Source organism: Macaca mulatta, chromosome 4 (genome assembly GCF_049350105.2).
Source record: "Macaca mulatta isolate MMU2019108-1 chromosome 4, T2T-MMU8v2.0, whole genome shotgun sequence".
Classification (NCBI taxonomy): Eukaryota; Metazoa; Chordata; class Mammalia; order Primates; family Cercopithecidae; genus Macaca; species Macaca mulatta.
Genome location: NC_133409.1, coordinates 143711943 through 143732902, shown reverse-complemented (window position 1 = coordinate 143732902; position 20960 = coordinate 143711943). Strand labels below are relative to the sequence as shown.

General features: G+C 40.1%; 1 protein-coding gene and 2 long non-coding RNA genes across 8 annotated transcripts in view; 1 reads left to right on the top strand and 2 right to left on the bottom strand.

Moving 5' to 3' along the window:
• BTBD9 (BTB domain containing 9) overlaps nucleotides 1-20960 on the bottom strand; it is a 481979-nt gene that overhangs the window by 320425 nt on the left and 140594 nt on the right. The gene's annotated exons all lie outside the window — the stretch shown is intronic.
• LOC144340390 (uncharacterized) lies at nucleotides 3082-4015 on the top strand. The gene is made up of 2 exons (XR_013416456.1): nucleotides 3082-3272; nucleotides 3553-4015. It is a non-coding gene; the product is annotated as an uncharacterized LOC144340390 (long non-coding RNA).
• Nucleotides 15926-18641, bottom strand: LOC144340383 (uncharacterized). Its single transcript, XR_013416449.1, has 2 exons — nucleotides 18445-18641; nucleotides 15926-18090 (listed from the first exon to the last, which is right to left on the bottom strand). It is a non-coding gene; the product is annotated as an uncharacterized LOC144340383 (long non-coding RNA).

The window sequence follows — 20960 nt, the reverse complement described above, 5'->3', positions numbered from 1 at the left end:
TCTCTGAACCTTTCTGCATCATTGAAGTTGACTCTCTTTCTTCCCATACTCTCCTTAGAGGACCTCAGAGGAAATGTGGATGGGCAGACAAAACAGAAAACTAAAGGAGGGAAGATAGGTGGGTTCTTGGCTTCCGGAAGGATTCTGACCTACTTCACTTGCCTTTAAATTAAGTGTGAATTTATTTCAGCAGCTACAGGGAAGAGCTAAGAAATCCTGTTTTCCTTGGAGAAGGGAATAAACAAACGCCAGATTAAAACTCAGAGGAAACTTTGGAAATTATAAGCGAGGCTGCTACATATAATGACCAAGTCGCCTTGGTATGTCTTGTGAGCTAAAATTCCATTTCACTTTTATCATATATAAAACCAGGATTATAGCTCCAGGAGGAGCTACAATCTGTGTTCTCTTTGGTCTATCCGAACATCCCAAATAGTATCACATTCTACCTGAAGAAGTGCTGCTGAAATAGACTGACAATGCTTCAATTATTTTGGCTGCAGGCAAAGACAAAATAAGTCTCAGGAGTTCTCCAAAAGCTCAAAAAGTTCTCTGTAAACTATGCTGTTATCAAATGGAAACTACAAGAATGCGACCAACACCACAGGAGTACAGCTTTCCCTGGGCTTTGCTCTGGCTATGAGAGAGTTTCCAAATACGCAATGAAAAGTCAGTGGAACCTGACAGGGGCCCAATGTAAAGCACAGGGGTTCAGACACACAACCCCTCCAGCTCCTCTCAGAACGCCTTCCCACTCACTGAGCACTGGCCAAACCCTGGTTAAGCGAGCACTGACCTTCCTGTTTATCTGATAATCCACACGGTGTAGATGGGAGAAACTGATAGTAAGGAGGAAGCATAAAAAAAATTATTTCCTCAATGTTAGTAAAAACATGAATTGGTTACATGACAAACATGAGGTGGTGATTATGTGAATGGTACAATGGAAAAGTTATTACAATCTGTGGAAGAAAAAAAAATCCCATTTCTTCAAAAGTTTTCAACATTTTAAAATCCAAGCCCAGGCTTGAATCACTGCTGCATGAGGTAACACTCCCTTTCTGACCGCATGTGTGACTGGGCCACCAAGTCCCACTGATGTAGTTGGTATTACTACTGCTCAATTAACACATCTCAGGACAACAACTTTCACTTCAGAATCCAAGCCTCAAGTTATAAGGGGGACTAAAATCTTTTTTTATTTTATTTTTATTTTTAAAAGACAAGATCTGGCTCTGTCGCCCAGGCTGGAGTGCAGTGGCACGATCTCGGCTCACTGCAACCTCTACCTCCTGGGCTCGAGCAATCCTCCTGCCTCAGCCTCCTGAGTAGCTGGGAATACAGCTGTGCACCATCATGTCCAGCTAACTTTTGTATTTTTGGTAGAGAAGGGGTTCTGTCATGTTGCCCAGGCTGGTCTGGAACTCCTGGGCTCAAGTGATCCTCCCACCTCAGCCTCCCAAGGTGCTGAGATTACAGGCATAAGTCACTGTGCCCAGCTGAGCACTAAAATCTTTAAATAAATGCTCTTTTCTATAGACTGTAAGAGTAATAGAAGGGAAAAAAGCAATACAGTACTTAAGATTTACTTGAGAAGCACCACTGGGATTGAGGGGAGAGTGTACTCTTTGGAAACAGATAAATGTAGCTCTGAAACCCCGCCTTGCTCCTTGCTAGCTGCATGACTCTGGGCAAGCTTCTTGATAACTCAGCTTCCTCATCCATAAATATGGGGAGCAATGCACTTCCTTTGCAGGGCTCTTGTGGGCTGAGAGACAGCATGCATTCAACACTCAGAGTACCTCCCCTATGTTGGTGCTCAATAAACAGTAGCTCATCTCTGCCATTCCTGGAGTTAAGGCAGAAGACCCACAGATATTCTTACAGCACTCTGCTTAGGAGCTCTTGTGAAAGTGTAGGTCAGATTGGTGCAAGTCCTGTCACATGGGCTTTGGTGGGTGACACAATCTGCTTTTAGCCTCTCATTTAAATTAAGCATAGGACGGAACATCAAACTCTTTTCAAGAAATCAGTGCTTTAACTGGGACCCTGAGACTATCTCCATGCAAAGTAGTATATAAATAAAAAGCTCTAATTTTGCTTGTAGCTCAGCTATAGAACACATCAAAACCCCCCACCAAACCCAATGTTCTAAGTAATGGAAGTGTCTCTGAGAACCATCTGAAAAGAAGCCTGACAACTTGCTTGTCTCACTCCCCACCTGACCTCAATCTTTCTTCCTCTGAGTGGATGATTCCAGTGCCAGTTTTAGATCCAGTGCCCATCCAAGATTTGGGGCTTCCCGAACAGAACGTAGTGTTGGTAAGACAGCATATAGCCATCACACAGCTGACACTAAGAGAATAATGGGTATGAATGTGCGCTCTGTGCAGAATCCTCATGGGGAAGGAAGGCAACACCTGGGCACCTTTGGCAATGTAAAAATTCTCTTCTTTTAAAAATGCTGTTTAAACAAAGAGCTTTATATCTAGACTCAAAAATGCCTTTCCATCAGTATCAGCTTCTCCCAGGTAAAAGGAAGTGAAGACAGAAACAATGGGCCCTTGGAAATCCCATTGAGTAGGGAGAGGCAAAACAGAAAGATTTATTCTAACATGAGAAGAGCCCATGATGATGTGAAGGGAAAGAAGAGAGAAGAATGGCATATAGCCTGGAAGATTCAAGTACATTCACAGATAGATACTTTCCCAAGGTGTGCAGGAATCTAGCCCTTCTTCAAGGAGACAACCATAGCATCATATAATTCAAATTAATTCCTTTCTGAATGAGAGCTAAGTAACAAAGACAAAACTTGGCAAGATGGCACAGCACAGTGAGTGCAAAATTGTATTCCCAGTTGATACTTGGTGAGATGTTAGGTTGTCAGCTTAATGTAAAATAAAATGAGACCGCACATCATAAAGTGTTTTGAAAAGTAAAAATCCAAGGGAAATATGAAGGCAGCATTTTAATGAGTCTAGAGAAAATGAACTCTGGGGTGAGCAGCTCTGCTCGCGACCTCTTTTCAGTTGGTATCCCATCGGCCTCTGGGAAGCGGGGCACATGAGGGAGGGGCCAGTGCCTGCCTCAACACTACCTGCCCTCCCCTAATGAGGCTCGTAGCACCACTTGCTAGCACCGGGCAGATGACAGAGAAAGAAAACCTGGTGTGGAGACCCCCATCCATTAAAGGCAAGAGAGTGAAAAGTGGGAGAGAAAGCTCCCAAGTTCAACAGCAGTGACCTGGGGTCATGCAGTGAGGACTTACAAAGGTACAAAAGCTTCTTTATTCAGGTGGTTCCTTTCAGTGCAACTTATTTCATGATGCTTAATGCAGGCAGTTAAAAGAACAGTTCAGTTGGATATAACTTACAGTACGTCACACAAATCTGGAGTGCCCACGGAACATTAATTTCAGGGCACACACTGAGATTATAACCAGCCTCTTTGCCAGGGGCAGCTTGTAACTCAGAAAGTCATGTTTCATTTAGGATGTGCTGTATAATGTTGAAGAGTAAAGTAACTATTTTGTTTTGTTGTGTTTCTTCCCAGTCCAAGAAGAAAGCATTTGGAGAAGAGCTACACATGCTCAGCTGAACTTCCTGTCAAATTGTTCTCACTCGTTTTGGCACAAGTCTGCTTAGGCCATCTCTCATTAACATTTACTCTTGCCTTAAGCCCTCTACTCACTCAACCCCTGCTAATCTTCCACAAGCAAGCTGATTACACTGGGATTTGCTTTTCCCAGACACGTTTGATACTCACTTTCTCCTGAACCTAGAACTGTGCTTCCCACCAAAGCATGCCAGGCACTAACTCACCCCTACTGAAAGGGGCTGTTAAAAGTCCATCTTCTTCCAAATGGTAGTGAGGTGATCCTTTTTCTCTCTCTCTCTTTTTTTTTTTTTTTTTTTTAACTTCTAGCTACTCCTCAATTCTGGTGATCAGTAACAATTTATTCCACTTAAAAAAGAGAAATCATATTAATATTCTAAGATATAAACACTTAATTTTATTCATGCTCTTGAATTACTTTCCTTTCTACCGCATGTTTGTGTAGCTGTTATATGAGTCCTTTCTACTGATGTAGCTGTCATTCCTTCAACTGAGTTCTTGCCAAACACTGACCTACGTCTAGAGATACAAAGATAACTACTCTTGTTGAAGAGATGCCAGTTTAGTCGGGGAGACAGACATGTAAACAGATTTATATCTTAGATAGATGGCCTGGGTAGGAAAAGAATACATATAGCACAAATAACTCAGTGGACCAGCAAAAATAAAGCTTGAGGCCATGACATACAACAAAGACCCAGCAAGGCACAAGCACTGTCACCATGAAGGTAAGGCTTCCATTTTTGCCCCTTTCAATCTGTGCACATCTATTCTACATACTCTGCCTTTCCTCCTGTTACAGGAAAAGAAGGAACCTCAATTCTACCTGAAGCCAATCTTCTCCTTGAGCTAGAGATCCAGCCCCTCTCCCATAATCAGGTACATGGCCCCTGCAAATATCCACTCTCCTGCATGATCAAATCCTCCCTCCCTGTGGTATCATTCCAATCCACACACATACCTTAACATCATCCTTCCTTGACCCTAGGTCCCCCTCCAACCTCTTCATCATTTCTCTGCTTCTCCTCCCAGTGATACTTTATCTTCTACATGTGTTGCCACCCCTATTTCCTCAGCCTCTATTCCCTTCTCCCTTGACTCCATGGAAATGGCTCTTAAAGGACACCACTAAGCTCTATCTTGCTACATCCAGGAGTCGATTTTCTGTTACCTACTGTCCACTCCCATCTCCCCTCCCCATACTGAAAGACTGACTTTTTGAGACTTCCATGAAAATTCTGTCACTTCTATTCACTTTTCCTTGTCCACCTGCCATCTGGTCTTCCCTATAGTCCATTCTCACACTAGATCACACTAGAGTTATCTTTCAAAAATCTAAACTACCATCACCCGGTTTAAACCCTTCTATGGTTTCCCATCATCCTTAGAATTCCACACTATCAAGTCCCTGTAGGACATAGCTCCTGTCTACCTGTCTGCCCTCATTGCTAAATATACCTTCCTCCCAACACCCTACAGACCATCTACCCACCAGATTTCAGACATACATGGCCTTCTTTCTGTTCCTCAAAAATGCCAAGCTAGTTCTCACTTCGCAGCCTTTACTCTTGCTGTTCACTAGCCTGGAACACTTCTCCCTTAGATTCCTGCATAGCCAACTTCTTGTAATTCAAGTTTTGGCTCAATTGACTTCCTCAGAGAGGCCTTCCCTGACCGTTCTGCTCAAGAGATCCTTCCCCAAACTCAACCACTGGCTAGCTTATTCCCCCATTCCAATTTCGTCAAAATATGACTAGTCAGTATCATATTTATTTCTTTACGTCTCATTTTTCTATCTCCCCTACTACAATGTAAACTGCATTAAGCAACAACTTAATCTCGTTTACTGCTATATGTCTACTTCCAAGCATAGTGTTTAGTATATCATGGGTGTATACTAAAATGTTATACTCAATGTTACTCAATGGATAAATCAAATGATGATGAAATCCTTGTTTAGGATCCTGTGTTCAGCTCTTTGCTCTTCAACTGCAGACATGCACAGAAGCTAAAGGTGAGATGTAATAACTAGTGCACAGGAAAATCAGACCTATGAAACTAGAACTAGAATTACTACGGAAGTGTTATATTTTTATTCTTCAGGGGTAATCATTAGTTGTTTTTTAAATGTCTAATAAGGATTAAATAAAAAGAAATGGATTACAGGTTCAGCAGACTGGGCGAAAGTTCTGGAGTAGATAAAATATGGGTTAGATTTATGAAAACACTTCCTGGGATTGACTACTATTTGAGATTATAATCAATTCCTGAAGAAGAATACTGGATATCTTTTTAAAACAAAAAGAGGTAACAGTAATCCTTTATCAATTGTGTGCTTCCTTTGTGCCAAGACCTCTGCCAAGGCTGTTTTACAAGCCTGATCTCCTTTGACATTTGTAGCAACCCTATGAGACAGGTACAGGGATAGCTGGGAGATGTCATGGGTTCAGTGTATGACCATACAATAAAGCGAGCCACACAAATCTTTTGGTTTCTCAGTGCATATAAAAATTACATTTACACTGTATGGTAGTATATTACGTGTGCAACAGCATTATGTCTTAAAAAAGTACAGATTAATACATTAATTAAAACATACTTTATTGCTAAAAAATGCTAACGATCATCTGAGTCTCAAGTGAGTCATAATCTTTTTTGCTGGTGGAGGATCACGCCTCAATGTTGATGGCTGCCGGACTGATCAGGGTGGTGGTTGCTGAAGGCTGGGGTGGCTGTGACAACTTCTTAAAGTAAGACAATGATGAAGTCTGCTGCATCTATTGACTCTTCTTTCATGAAAGATTTATCTGTAGCATACGATGCTGTTTGACAGCATTTTTACCAATAGTAGACCTTCTTTCAAAATTGAGGTCAATCCTCTCAAACCCTACTACTGCTTTATCAACTAAGTTTGTGTGACAGCCTAAATCTTTTGTTCTAGAATCTACCATTTCAACAATATTCACTGCATCTTCACCAGGAGTAGATTCTATCTCAAGAATTCTATCTTCACTTTCTTTGCTCATCCATAAGAAGCAACTCCTCAATCATTAAAGTTTTTTCATGAGATTGCAGCAATCCAGTCATGTCTTCAGTCTGCAATTACTGCTGTTAATATTTTGACCACCTCTCACGAATCACAAACATTCTTAATGGCCTCTAAGTGGTGAATACTTTCCAGAAGGTTTTCAATTTGCTTTGCCCAGATCAGAGGAATCAGAGGAATTTGCCATCAGAGGAATCACTATTTATGGCAGCTATAGCCTTACAAAATGTATTTCATAAATAATAAGACTGGAAAGTTGACACGATTCCTTGATCCATGGGCTGCAGAATGGATGCTGTGTTAACAGGCACGAAAACAACATTCATCTCCTTGTACAGCTCCATCATAGTTCATGGGTAACCAGGTATGTGGTCAATGAGCAGGAATATTTTGAGAGGAATTGCTCTGTCTCAGCAGTAGGTGTGTCAGTCGTGGGCTTAAGATATTCAGGAAACCATGCTGTAAACAGAAGTGCAGTCATCCAGGCTTTGTTGTTCCATCTACAGAGCACAGGCAGAACAGATTTAGCATAACTCTTAGGGCCCTAGGATTTTCAAAGTGATAAATGAGCACTGGCTTCACCTTAAATTTACCAGCTACATTAGCCCCTAACAAGAGAATCAGAAATGTCCTTTGAAGCTTTAAAGCCAGGCAGTGACTTCTCCTCTCCAGCTATTAAAGTCCTGGATGGCATCTTCTTCCAACAGGAGGCTATTACATCTATCTTGAAAATGTGCTGCCAGGTCTTCTGGGTAACTTGCTGAAGCTTCTACATAAGGAGCTGCTGCTTCACCTTGCATTTTTATGTTATGGAGATGGCTTCTGTTCTTCATCTTATGAATCAACCTCTGCTAGCTCCAAGATGAATCAACCTCTGCTAGCTAGAAGCTTTTGTTCTACACCTTCCTCACCTCTCTCAGCCTTCACAGAATTGAAAAGTTAGGGTCTTGCTCTGAATCAGGCTTTGGCTTTAGGGAATGTTGTGGCTGGTTTGGTCTTCTATTCATATCCACTCAAACTTTCTCCATATCAGCAATGGCTGCTTTGCTTTTTTATCATTCCTGTGTTCACTGGAGTGCTTGGACTTTCCTTCAAGAACTTTTCCTTTGCATTCACGGCTTGGCAAACTGTCTTAAGAGGCTTAGCTTTCAGCCTGTCTCAGCTTTCAATATGCCTTCTTCACTAAGTTTAATCATTTCTAGCTTTTGATTTAAAGTGAGAGAGATGTGGCTCTTCCTTTCACTTGAACACTTAGAGACTACTGTAGGGTTATTAACTGGCCTAATTTCAATACTGTTGTGTCTCAGGGAATAGGGAGACTGGAGGAGAGAGAGAGATGGGGGAAAAACCAGTCAATGGAGCAGTGGGAATACACACATTTATCTATTAAATTCTCTCTTCTATGGGTGTGGTTTGTGACATTTCAAAAAATTACCATAGTAACATCAAAAATCATCAATTGTAGATCACTACAATAGATGTAATAATAATTAAAAGGTTTGAAATATTGAGAATTACCAAAATGTGACACAGGCACACAAGTAAGCACATACTGTTGGAAAAATAAGGTCAAAAGACTTGCTGAACACGGGGTTGCCACAACCTTCAGTTGGTAAAAACAAAACAAAACAAAAAACTACAGTATCTGCAAAGTGTAACAAAAAGGGGTATGCTTGTAGCACTATTCTCATTTTAACTTGAAATGGTCACATAGTTGGTAAATGACCAAGCTGGGACCTAATTCAGTCCATCTAACTCTAAAATCTGTGCTTAACCCTTATGTTTACAAGAGAGAGTTTAGATGGGCCCTGCTGAGAGCATGAGAGTTAACTATTTGAATCTGTACCCAAATCTAGGATTCTAAGGACACAATATGAAGAACAATTTAAAACAGTCCCGTAAGTTAGATTTCATCTTTGAGCTTCTGGTTATGAAGACATTTAAGGAACTAGACAAAATTATGTGCTTGTGGTTATCCATTACATAAATTATCTTCTATCTTTCTGAGGGATTATTTTATTTATAATCTGAAGACCTATCTTAGGTGGGGGGAGGTTGGGTGTAGTGGCTCATGCCTATAATCCCAGCACTTTGGAAGACCAAGGAGGGCAGATCACTTGAATTCAGGAGTTCAAGACAAGCTTGGGCAACGTGGTGAAACCCCATCTCTACAAAAAATACAAAAATTAGCTGGGCATGATGGCACATGCCTGTAATCCCAGCTGAGTACTCTGGAGGCCAAGGTGGGCGGATCACCTCAGTCCAGGGAGGTCAAGGCTGCAGTGAGCTGAGATCTCACCACTGCACTCCAGCCTGGGTGACAGAGCCAGACCCCGAAAAAAAGAAAAAGAAAAAAGAAAAAAGAGAGAGAGAGAGAGAAAGAAAGAAAGAAGGTGGGGGTTGGTGGTGGGGGATCGAGTTTGCAAGTATCACCAAGTATGACTAAAACAATTTCTTGCTCCTTTAAGGTTTTGAATAGCAAACTATGGCCTGCAAGCCAAAAATAAATTTTATATTTTTAAAGTATTGTTTAGAAAGAGAAGAATTTGTAACAGAGACTTTATGTAGCCCACAAGACCTGAAATTGTTATTATCTGGTCCTTTACCAAAAACGTTGGTTGTTGACCGCTGGTCTAGATCTTAAAAATGGGTGCACGAAGTATGAAATAGGTGTAATAGATAATAAAGTCCCTAGTTAGAAAAAGCTATTCCCTAAAGGTTGTTTTTTTTTTGAGACAAGGAATCAAGCAATCCTCCCACTTCAGCCTCCCAAATAGCTGGGACTACAAGTACATGCCATCACCCCTGGCTAATTTTTGTATTTTTTATAGAGATAGTGTCTTGCTGTGATGCTGGTCTTGAACTTCTGGCTTCAAGCTATCCCCCCACCTCGGCCTCCCAAAGGTGTGAGCCACCATGCCCAGCCCCTATAGGTTTTCAAGTGTCCAAGGGATTTTTTTTTTTTTTTAATATCGACAACAAAGATTTCCAGAGTCAGATTTAAAAATGGATCTAGCCTCTCAACTTAGCATCAATGAGATGATATTAGGGGACAAAAAAAGAAAAAGAAGATGCTGCGAAGCTTGGGGAAGAATTGCAATTATCCAGTTTTAGAGCCGCAAGGAACCTTATGGAAACTATGGGCCAATGCCCTCTAGCTCTGTAAATGAAGAAACACCGGGACGGGGCAATGACTTCAGGCTGCGATGTGTCAGCATAGCACAGTCCTGTCTCCGGGCCCCAGGCCACGTCTATTCTCACTGTGCCAATGAGGCCTTTACGTTATTACAGAGACATGCTCTGCGAACCAAGGTGTGGTGGACAGCTTTTTAAAAGGTCAGATGAAAACCAGCAGCTCTGAAAAGAATGTGTGATCTGAAGGTGAAGTCTCAATCCATTTTGTTAAGAAAAATTAATGTTTCTTTTTTTATAATGCTTTTTTGAATTTCAAAAGTGGTACACATTCATTACAGAATTTTCATTGTGAAAATTATTTTTCAATAAGGAAATGCAAAAAAATTAAAGAGAATAATTATTTATAATCTCTCCATCCAGTAATAAAATATTTTCAACATTTTATTATTTCCTTATGAGACAGAGTCTCACTCTGTCATCCAGGTTGGAGTACAGTGGTATGATCAGGGCTCATTGTAGCCTCGACCTCCCAGGCTCACGAGATCCTCCTGCCTCAGCTTCCCAAGTAGCTGGGACTACAGGCATGCTCCACTATGTCTGGTTAATTTTTGTACTTTTTATAGAGACAGGGTTTCACCGTGTTGTCCAGGCTGGTCTTGAATTCCTGCGCTCAAGTGATCCATCTGCAAAGTGATCCGAAGTGATGGGATTGTAGGCATGAACCACTGTGCCTGGCCCTTACAGCTTTTCTAAAAATGCAGATACACATACGCCATTTGAAAAATTAGAATATTCCCAGAAGTTTGAGACCAGCCTGGGAAACATAGCAACACCCCATCTCTACAAAAAAATTTAAAAATTAGTTGAGCATGGTGGCACATGCCTGTAGTCCCAGCTACTAGGGAAGCTGAGGTGGGAGGATCACTTGAGCCCAGGAGTTCAAAGTTGCAATAAGCTATGATTGTGCCACTGCGCTCCAGCCTGGGTGACAAGAGTGAGAAGACCTTGTCTCAAAAATAAATAAGTAAATAATTATAGCATTTTTTTTCACTTAACATCAGCATTTTTGTGTCATGTACATTTTCCTAAAACCTTTTAACATTATACAATTCCACTTTGTATATGTATAATAATTTCTGTAACTTCCAGGACCAGCTTATAGAAAGAATATTTACCTCACCCTCACCAACAGTGACTATGAGCATTATTCAAAATATTTTTCCATTTAATAAGCATTTCTCGTTTCACACTGACGTCGATCCTTTCTTCACATGGCATTTATTTATATGCCATCTTTTGTGACTTGTCTATTCCCAATGTCACATGTCCTATTCTCATTTTTCTTCTGAGGTGTTCATCTTCTTTTTGATGATAAAAGTCAAACAGAAAAGATTTTAACCTTTTCTTCTATCATAAATATTGTATGTTTCCCACCATGCCATTTGCCTTTTAATTTTGTCTTTTTAATTTGTTGTTGTTTTAATCCAGAAATGTAGCATTTCCAGCTAGTCAAATCCCCTGCATTTGTCCTTTGTAATGCTAAATAAAGGATGATCTACCAAAGCTGACCTATTAGTTTCTAAAAAGCGGCCAGTATAAATCCCCCAAACCTGCATAGTCTGCAGAGGTTCCACTCAGTGGTGGCCAGATGGAAGGAATGTGGAGTAGAAACACTACCAGATGCACAACGAGTCAGGAGGCCCAGATGCTAGTCCTGGGTTTGCTGCTTGCTTGCTGCAAGTCCTTAGGCAAATCTCCCATTCTCTCTGGGTACCAGATCCCTCTATCAATAAAATGAAAGTTGTGGACACTACAATCTCAAAACAATCTCAAAAGACACATCCATTTCTTTTTTTTTTTTTTTTTTTTTTTTTTTTTTTTTGAGACAGAGTGTTGCTCTGTTGCCCAGGCTGGAGCTCAGTGGCGCAATCTCGGCTCACTGCAACCTCCACTTCCCAGGTTCAAGTGATTCTCCTGCCTCAGCCTCCCAAGTAGCTGGGATTACAGGTGTGTACCACCAGACCCGGCTAATTTTTGTATTTTTAGTAGAGATGGCGTTTCACCTTGTTGGCCAGACTGATCTCAAACTCCTGACCTCAGGTGATCCACCTGCCTCAGCCTCCCAAAGCATTAGGATTACAGGTGTGAGTCACTGCGCCTGGCCAACACATCCAGTTCTAATGCTCATTCTTATTTGACACATGAAAGAAGGGAAGTCAGTGCTAGATGTTCCAGGCTAGTCAGAATCCACAACCCCAGAGAGACCTGTCAATGAGAAAAGGGAAGAAGGTGAGAGACGGTAAAAACAAATGTCTGACAGGAGAAAACTTGCAGCCCTTTTGACAGGTAGCTTATAGAATTTATTTCAAGTACATCAGCATGATCTGGAAGGTCAAAGGCAGCAGAGAACCAAAACCGAAAAAGGGCTTAATTTTAGTGCATAGATTTTTCCCAGAAATGGCACCAGGTAATCTGACTGTGACTTCCTCTAAGCCAGTGGGGGACTATAAATGTTGGATATGGGCATAAACGCCAGAATAAAAAGATCCAAAAGGGATGTGGATGACAAAAGTGGTGCAAGTTTTGAGGTAAGAGGGAAAAGCTGTTCATGAGGGTCATCATGTTGAGAGAGATCTCCTTGAGGGCCGGTATATATTAGATCATAAAAACAAAAGGGACGAAAGACAACGAAACTCAAGCATAGGAGAAGAAATGGTCTCAAGACAGTCTGGCAGGTTTGTAGTAGAGATGAAAGTGATGTCCTCTGTCCCTTGGAAATACCTGCAAACACAATATTGTGAAATAATAATATGTGCTTTGAAGTATTACGGTGCTGGCAAGAAAGGCAAGGTGTTAGTTTCATAATAGTGGCATTGTGTTGTGGGTGCCACCAACAAAGTCCTGAGTCCAGGTGACATAGGGTCATGAGAAATCACATTAATGAGCTAAAGCCCCTACCTACCATTGCTAACTAACTAGTATTTATTTATGTGTATTTAACAATTATTTTTTCTTGCATAAATTAAGTAGTAACACCTGTTTGTTTTCTTCACTTTATTGCTACTTTAGTAGTTATTTATCCTGTCCATTTTAGCACTGATTAAAACATAAAATGTCTTTAGGAAATGTTATGTCCTAATTTATCGTTTAATTTAATCTTAGCAGTCAAACACTGATGACATTGCATCTCTTTAAAAAATTAGCCTATCTATTATCACACACCAATAAATACATTCGTAAAAAAAAAAAAAATCTCATTCTCAAATGAGAAGAAACCACAAAGCAAAGAGTCAACGAAGGAAAAAAACCAAATCCTGAGTCTTTCACCTGGTCCAACAGGGTGTATTAAGAATAATTATGGAGTGTATTAAGAATCATTAAAGTAGGCCAGGCGCGGTGGCTCAAGCCTGTAATCCCAGCACTTTGGGAGGCCGAGACGGGTGGATCACGAGGTCAGGAGATCGAGACCATCCTGGCTAACTCAGTGAAACCCCGTCTCTAGTAAAAAAATACAAAAAAATAGCCGGGCGAGGTGGCGAGCGTCTGTAGTCCCAGCTACTCGGGAGGCTGAGGCAGGAGAATGGTGTAAACCCGGGAGGCGGAGCTTGCAGTGAGCCAAGATCCGACCACTGCACTCCAGGCTGGGCGACAGAGCGAGACTCCGTCTCAAAAAAAAAAAAAAAAAAAAAAAGAATCATTACAGTAATATTTCCTTGTGTTTCTGTGATGAAGGATACCTCATCTGTTCACTTCCAATACTTTCTTTTTTCAAGCTTGCTGTCTTTCATGTAAATAAAAAGAAAAGATGCTGTCTTTCATGTAAATAAAAAGAAAAGAGTAACTTTCCTTTTCCAAAAAACACAGAAGGGCAAAAACTACACTACAAATAGCTTTTACCCTCAGGCTCAAAGTTCTCAATAAATTAAAACTCCATTATTGTTTACTCTGTTGCGGATACAACTGAAAAAAGATTAACCGGGTCCCACTGTAGAGATGAGAAAATGGGCCCACAGAAACAGCTTAAGTCAGCTTATAATACACAAAAAAACAAAGACCAGCCTTTCCATCCAAAGGCCTTTCCTGGGATCTCAGTTCACAGTCTCCATTCAGGGTTCAACAGCACCCCTTCAGGACTGCACCCCAAGTTTTTAAAGGAGGGAGATGTGCAGGAAGGAACACTGACCAGGAGCAGGTAACTGAAGCTCAGCCCTAGCTTTAGCCCATGCTATTTCTATGATCTTGGGAAAGTAATTTTCATCTTCCTATGGCTCCATTTCCTTCAATATAAAACGGAGATAATATTTACACCTACTACCTAACACAGTGTTTAAAAAGTTCAAATGGAGGAAAGGGCTCTTTTCAAAATACAGGCCACCTGTGTTATTTATGAATTTAAAAGAGAAGAATAAAGCAACTAAAATAATGATTTTTAAACTTACATCATCCTCTCCTCCATGAATTTCATAAACTCATCTCCTAAAAGTGCTACATGGCATACATGTAAGAATAAAAATAATTTTTTGTTTTGATGATTTGTTTTAATCAACTGAGAGAACTATTTTGTGTGTATGTATAATATTGACATTTTATGGTAAGGAAAATTATGATGTGGCACAAATAGCATATAAATTCTTTTTTTTAATTGTTGATAAACCAAAAAACAGTGTCAATATGCTAAATAATAATAAAATTGCATTTTGCTCTAAATTAAATGTACACTTTCAATTTAAGATTTCATTCACAAAATAAGACAGCACCATGCATTAAAAAATTACATGATGATAAAAAATACTATGTGAAGGAGTTGGCAAATTGTTTGTAGCTGTTCTTAAAACCTAGACAATTCTAATCTAGAATTTGATCTAAAAATGAGATACTTCTGCATTTTTAACCTTAAAAATTGCCCATTCAATGCTACTCATTAAAGCAAAAAAAAAAAAAAGTGTCCAACGTATACACAAAAATTCCATAGAGTTTAAAATAATAAGGAAGTGTGCTATAACCTACCAATTACTTTGAATAAAGGATATTTATCAACAATTACACCAGGTAAAAATGTTCCTTTCTCTGAAACCCTGGAGGAGCTATGTTTAATGAGAAAGAATTATTTATGCCTACAAACACAGAACCGTAATAGGTACTTCTAATGTAACACAGCACAGCAGTACACACAGGTGGTCAGAAACGTGTTACCTGGTTTTGACTTATACTCAATTTCCAAGACCAGACTAAGGCTTCGAAAACAGCAGGGGCTTTTGGTTTTGTTTTTCCTTATTATTGATAGTGATGACAACAATGTTTGTGCTGACAGGGTCTTTGGGCAGGAATACTGAGGTTCTCCCTTTTCCTGAGGAAAATGAGTTATCACTCATCTCCTATTTGCCAGGACTAGTGATGTCAGCACATGCTTTGGTCTTTTTTCTCTCTGTTTAAGTGCTGGTAGTAATTTAGTGATTTCAATCATTGCTATATTCATTTTGGAATAACAAAGTGATGTTAGGAAATTCCTGTCATTGCAAAGACAGGTTTTAGGAGGAAAAGGATCTATAGTTAGTCAGTTTTGCTACCAAGAGTAGCTGTTGGTACACTGAAATCAAATTAACTACAAAAACATCAGGGATACGTGTGGGGATGGAGCCAGCTGTGGGGAGACGAGCACTGAACCCAAACCAGACTGGGCCAGAGGAAAACTCTACAGTCTCATCATGCAACAAAACAGGGAAATTGGTTTTAGTGTTTTTAACTTTAATTAGTCACATTAATTAATGCTAAAAACAATGTTAACAGTATATTATTTTCATCTAGTTAAATAAAGGATTACACACATTTGAGTAAATTACACAGCATTAAACATTTAAATAACTTGAAATGAAGCCATTACTGTCATTCAAACAAGTTTCCACAGCTAAAGGCTGAATGTTAAGTATGAACTGATTTGGCATTACAAGAATATAAATCCTTTATCTTTTTACTGAGAAGAAAAAATGAAGAGATTTGATGACTTCTGACTTTAATAAGTGGTTTGCAGTAGCACAGCGCCCTCCAGTGGCTAAATTTCAAAATGCAGTTTCAAAGGACAGTTCAGTAGCAAATCTTCATGTTGAACGGTGTTAAGCTGATAACATTAGCTTTTTCTTTTCTTTTCTCTTTTAATATAATTGTTTATCTCAGCACATATTTTCAATATCAAACCATCTTTCTATTGCCAAATTCCCCTCACCAAATTAAAATTCTTCTATTCAAATCTGATTTGTTTTTCCTCAGAAATATTCTGAAAAGTAAAAAAGAAATCAAAGCGAAACAAAATAAAACAAACCTAATGTGGACACAGACAATTGCAATGAGAGGGAATTCTCTATAAGCCCCAGATAATGGCGAATGCCAGCACTAGAGTAGTAATAATGAATTCTTAAGTGTTAAAATCCAAACTCCAGAGTAAGATTATACAAATTATGGAACTCTATCTTGCCTGATATACATCATGATAAGCACATATGGTGAGTTCAAAGTTGTAAAGCATATCTTTTACCCATTTTTTCTATATGTGAACATTTCTGTTTTTAAATAACAGTATAAAAGATTTCACTGTATGCACATTCTTTCACTATTACAACTCCTTATTAAAATGGATCCAAATACTTTCCTGTAGAGGTAGGAAAAGATAACCCTTTGGTTACCTTTCCAGGTTACCAGAAAAGCTCCCTTAGGTCAATCTAAAATATTTCTACTCTTGAAAAGACATTGACTTCTCACATGAAAAGAGATCATAATTCCACTTTTCATAACTACCGCCACAGAGTAAACATTTATTATATTCTTGGTCTGCCAAATAAAAACTGCAAGGCATCTGGTGCCTACAAGCATTGCCCCAGATCCTACACCAAATAGTTACTAGGTAGAATGAGGGAGTTTATTGTCAAAAGGCTAATAATGATTAGCTATTTTTTCCCTCTTCTGCCTATCCAAATAGAAAAGTTTAAGCATGTTTGAAAGAATCATTCCTTTCACTGGAAATCTATATATATAATGTCAAGAACAATGGCTCTGGCCTTGCATCTTGTTTCCACTGCTACAGACCAAAATAGGCAAATAACATCTCTGGGCTTCGTTTCTTCATCTACGAAATGAAGATAATTGTTCCCATCTCATGGGATGTGGTGAGGATTCATTGTAATGACGCAAATGAAATACTAAGTCTGACTGCCTGAAACTCACATAGGAGATTTTCAAAGAATGTTAGTTATCTTCTCCATCTATTCTTACCAACAAAAGAATGCAGAAGACCTGTTTTCACCAGAAGGAGGACTGGAACCAGAGTTAGCAGGTATGGAGTCACATGGGTGAATCAATAAAACCCACTCAAAATTTCATCTATAAAAAGCCTGTCCTTTATACATTAGAAGACCCAAAGATGGTTCTGGAAGCAAAAACACTGAATTCTGGAAAGGGGCGGAAAAGGAACAGAATTGGCATTTGTTACGTGCTTCATATGCTACTGGTTGCACCCAGCTTTTCGATACATAATCATATTACTTAAGGTACCACACGACTCTACAGAGCAGTTAGAACTGTGATGGAACCAGTGAGGCTGGCTTCCTCTTATCCAAGTATGACTGGAGGACAGGGTTCAAAGTACCGTGCAGGTGCATCTGGAGGGCGGTAAGACAATGAAGAGGAGGTGCAATACCATAGCCCCATGGGGATGGTGGCAGACAGATAGAATATGCTTATGAATAAGAATGTCTTACTTATCCCATCTTAATTACTTTCATGTGTTTCTCCATGTTTAAGTATTAACAACAGTGAGGTGGTGAGAAATGGTATGGGAGTCATATCAGAATCTTTTGGAGGGAAGAGATAGGCACGTGTGTCATCTAAAAAAGCATTTTCAAAATTAAAATACACAACATTTGCAAAGCAGGCTTTCTGCTCATCATGAAAACAAAGCAGCTGAAGAGGCTTGATGTGAAAGTGACCTCCTCGGTGCTCTGCCACTGGCAAGAACAGGAAAAACACTTGGGGCAAGCAAGGCAGCCCCACTTTCGCACATGACTCACGTGACTGAAGGAAAGAAACGGCATCCTTCTCAGGCCGTCACTGCCTTCTTTTATTACAATTCTTACTTTTTATAATATTTTAAATAATATTAAAGGAGATGTAAGATTTCTAAGTTTATCACCGGGCGCAGTGGCTCATGCCTGTGATCCCAGCACTTTGGGAGGCCAAGGCGGGTGGATCACCTGAGGTTGGGAGTTCAAGACCAGCCTAAACAACATGGAGAAATCCCGTCTCTACTAAAAATACAAAATTAGCCGGGCGTGGAGGCACGTGCCTGTAATCCCAGCTACTAGGGAGGCTGAGGCAGGAGAATCACTTGAACCTGGGAGGTGGAGGTTGTGGTGAGCCGAGATCACATCATTGCACTCCAGCCTGGGCCACAAGAGCGAAACTCCATCTCAAAAAAAAAAAAAAAAAAAAACAGTGTATCAAAGACATGATGAGAAACACATTTTTCTGAAGATGCAAATCTGCCAGGTGCAGTGGTTCACACCTGTAACCCTAGTACTTTGGGAGGCTGAGGTGAGAGGGCTGCTTGAGCCCAGGAGTTCAAGACCAGCCTGGGTAACACAGGGAGACTCCGTCTCTACAAAAAAAAAATTAAATTAGCTGGGCATGGTGGCACACACATGTGGTCCCAACCACTCAGGAGGCTGGGGCAGGAGGACTGCTTGAGCCCAGGAGGTTGAGGCTGCAGCAGGCCATCATCACACCACTGCACTGCACTGCACTGCACTGCGGCCTGGGTAACAGAGCAAGACTCTGTCTCTTAAAAAAAAAAAAGAGAGAGAGAGAGAGAAATGGAAATCAGCTTCAGGAAAATGAGAGGGTAAAGGGAAAAAGGATTCCATGGACAATTTTAAAAAGTCGGGCTTTTGGCTAATGGTCATTCCAATTAAAATGCAAATGAATAAGGCTTCTAGCTTTTGCCAGCTTGCCAAGTACCCTGATGACTTACTAGTGGCAACAGCCATCATGCCTTCCCTTGCTTCGTTAGTGTCTAAAACAATGCCCTAAAAGCTTAAGAGAGCTGGTGCTAGACAGCAAAGTAGTCAGGGCCTAGCCACACACATATGCTCTCACCAAGATCCACCCTGAGGGTGGAAACTTTCAACCAGGGGAGCAAAGGTACCAGCATCCCCGCTTATCAACACGGGAAATACCTTTTTCTCAAAAGGCAAATGTCACAATACAGAACTACGACCATCTAGCAAGCAAATGACAGATGGGTCTAGACACATAAGGTAAAGGACAAAATTGGTTTTGGTGACTCTCTGAATATTCATGGAATCTATAAAAGTCCAATTCTTTTAGGATGCAGTCTGTTAGAAATGAATATGCAACTGTACCAAATAAACACAGTGTATTTCTCAAGATGCACACAGGGAGGGGACTTCCCACCTCCCATTGCTGTCACATACAGTTGCGGTATATGATCTAGTATTATGTGAACTTTATATTGATTTGTGATTTATATTCTCTAATGCAGGTCCCAAGAATACACTTTTTTCCCCCAAGCTATATTTTCTCTGGCATTTCATGCATCACAAAAGATGCAACATTCAGTAAGATGTTTCCTAACCATAGCGTTAGAATGGGCTATCTCTTCAAAATGATCAGGTTTCCCGGACCCTACACATGGCAGCAGTATGCAGTCCCTTTTTGCAAATTTACCAGTTCATTATACGGAAAGAAACAGAATGAGAAAGGGAATGAAGGGAGGAAAGGAGAGAGCAGAAAAGATGAAGGGGAAGGAAAAGAAAAGTGAGAAGAATAAAGTATTCAGCAAGAAGGAACTGATGTCAAAAAGGATGACTACTTACAACTAGACCTATTAACAATAAAAACCACTGTATGGTAGAGGATTTCCAAACCTTTTTGCTACAAAACTCCAACTACTGAGCAACCATTACAGCAAGCAAAGGCTTCAGAGCTGGCTATTCTCTCAAGTCCCAGGCAGAACCAAAGGTATTATTTTAAGTCTTAATTAAGCAAGCTAGGCTACAGTCAAACTGCAAGCAACCCACTGAGGTAGCAACAGCTAGGTTTATAGAAAGAGGCATTTAGTAAGAATAATGTGTGTTAGGCATGCTGAAAAATGGACGTAAGGCTGAGATGCCCGTTGGTCTCAATACTATTATGTTTGAATCTTGTTGGCTTTATGGAAACAATCACTATAAAGTGTCTTTCACAAATTTCTAGCACAGCCAACATCCAAGCGATTCCCAACAAATTATCAGACACAGAAATCTGATCATTTACAAAAGTGGTTTACTGTATAAATTCAGTTGCCTGAGGCACCCGTCTATAATATCTAAAACCAAATCCAATCTATCCCAGTTTTTCCACAACTAGGTTGTTCGAGGACTGGTGAGGTATCAAGGATGAGTCACAACACCAGAGCTGGAGTCTGCTGTCCACACTCCATGTTCATGGGCAAGAGAATGCTAAGTGTATTTCTACACAGACCGTACTAAACAGCTCTACATAACATAAGCTAAATTTCTTTCATTATTTAGAGGCACATATATTTCAAAATTTGTATGGTTCTATCTTTTCTATCTAGTACTAAAAAAAATACAAAGCAAGAAGCAACCCAGAAAGGGACGGAAGGGGAACACTAGCTTTTAAATGCCTTGGCTCAGAAGAGCCGTGTATCCCTTCCACTCACAGCTCATTGGCCTGGGCAAGTCACAAAGCCCAAACCCAACAGCAACAAAGGCTGGGTAACATCAGGGGATACACGAAATGTGTGGTGAGCACCACTACTTCTACACACCATCCAATTTCAAAATTATTTGATTCTGAAAACCAAGAAGCCCCGGACCATTCCTCTTGTAAGCTTCGCTATCCATACCAAGGATGTGGATATCCTCTACTTTGGTAATCCCCCACACCCGACCCCAACTGATACTGAGGCAGACCTCGGTTCTATGTTGATTTTCTCACAAAAATTACATTCAAAACAAATGGAGCCCTAAAGATATAAATTCCACAGAACAAAAACCTGTACAATCAAGTTAAATCCCCACACATTTTTATCCACATCAATTATGTGCCATTTAAAAGAAAAAAGCCATAGTAATGAATGATCTAACATAACTGG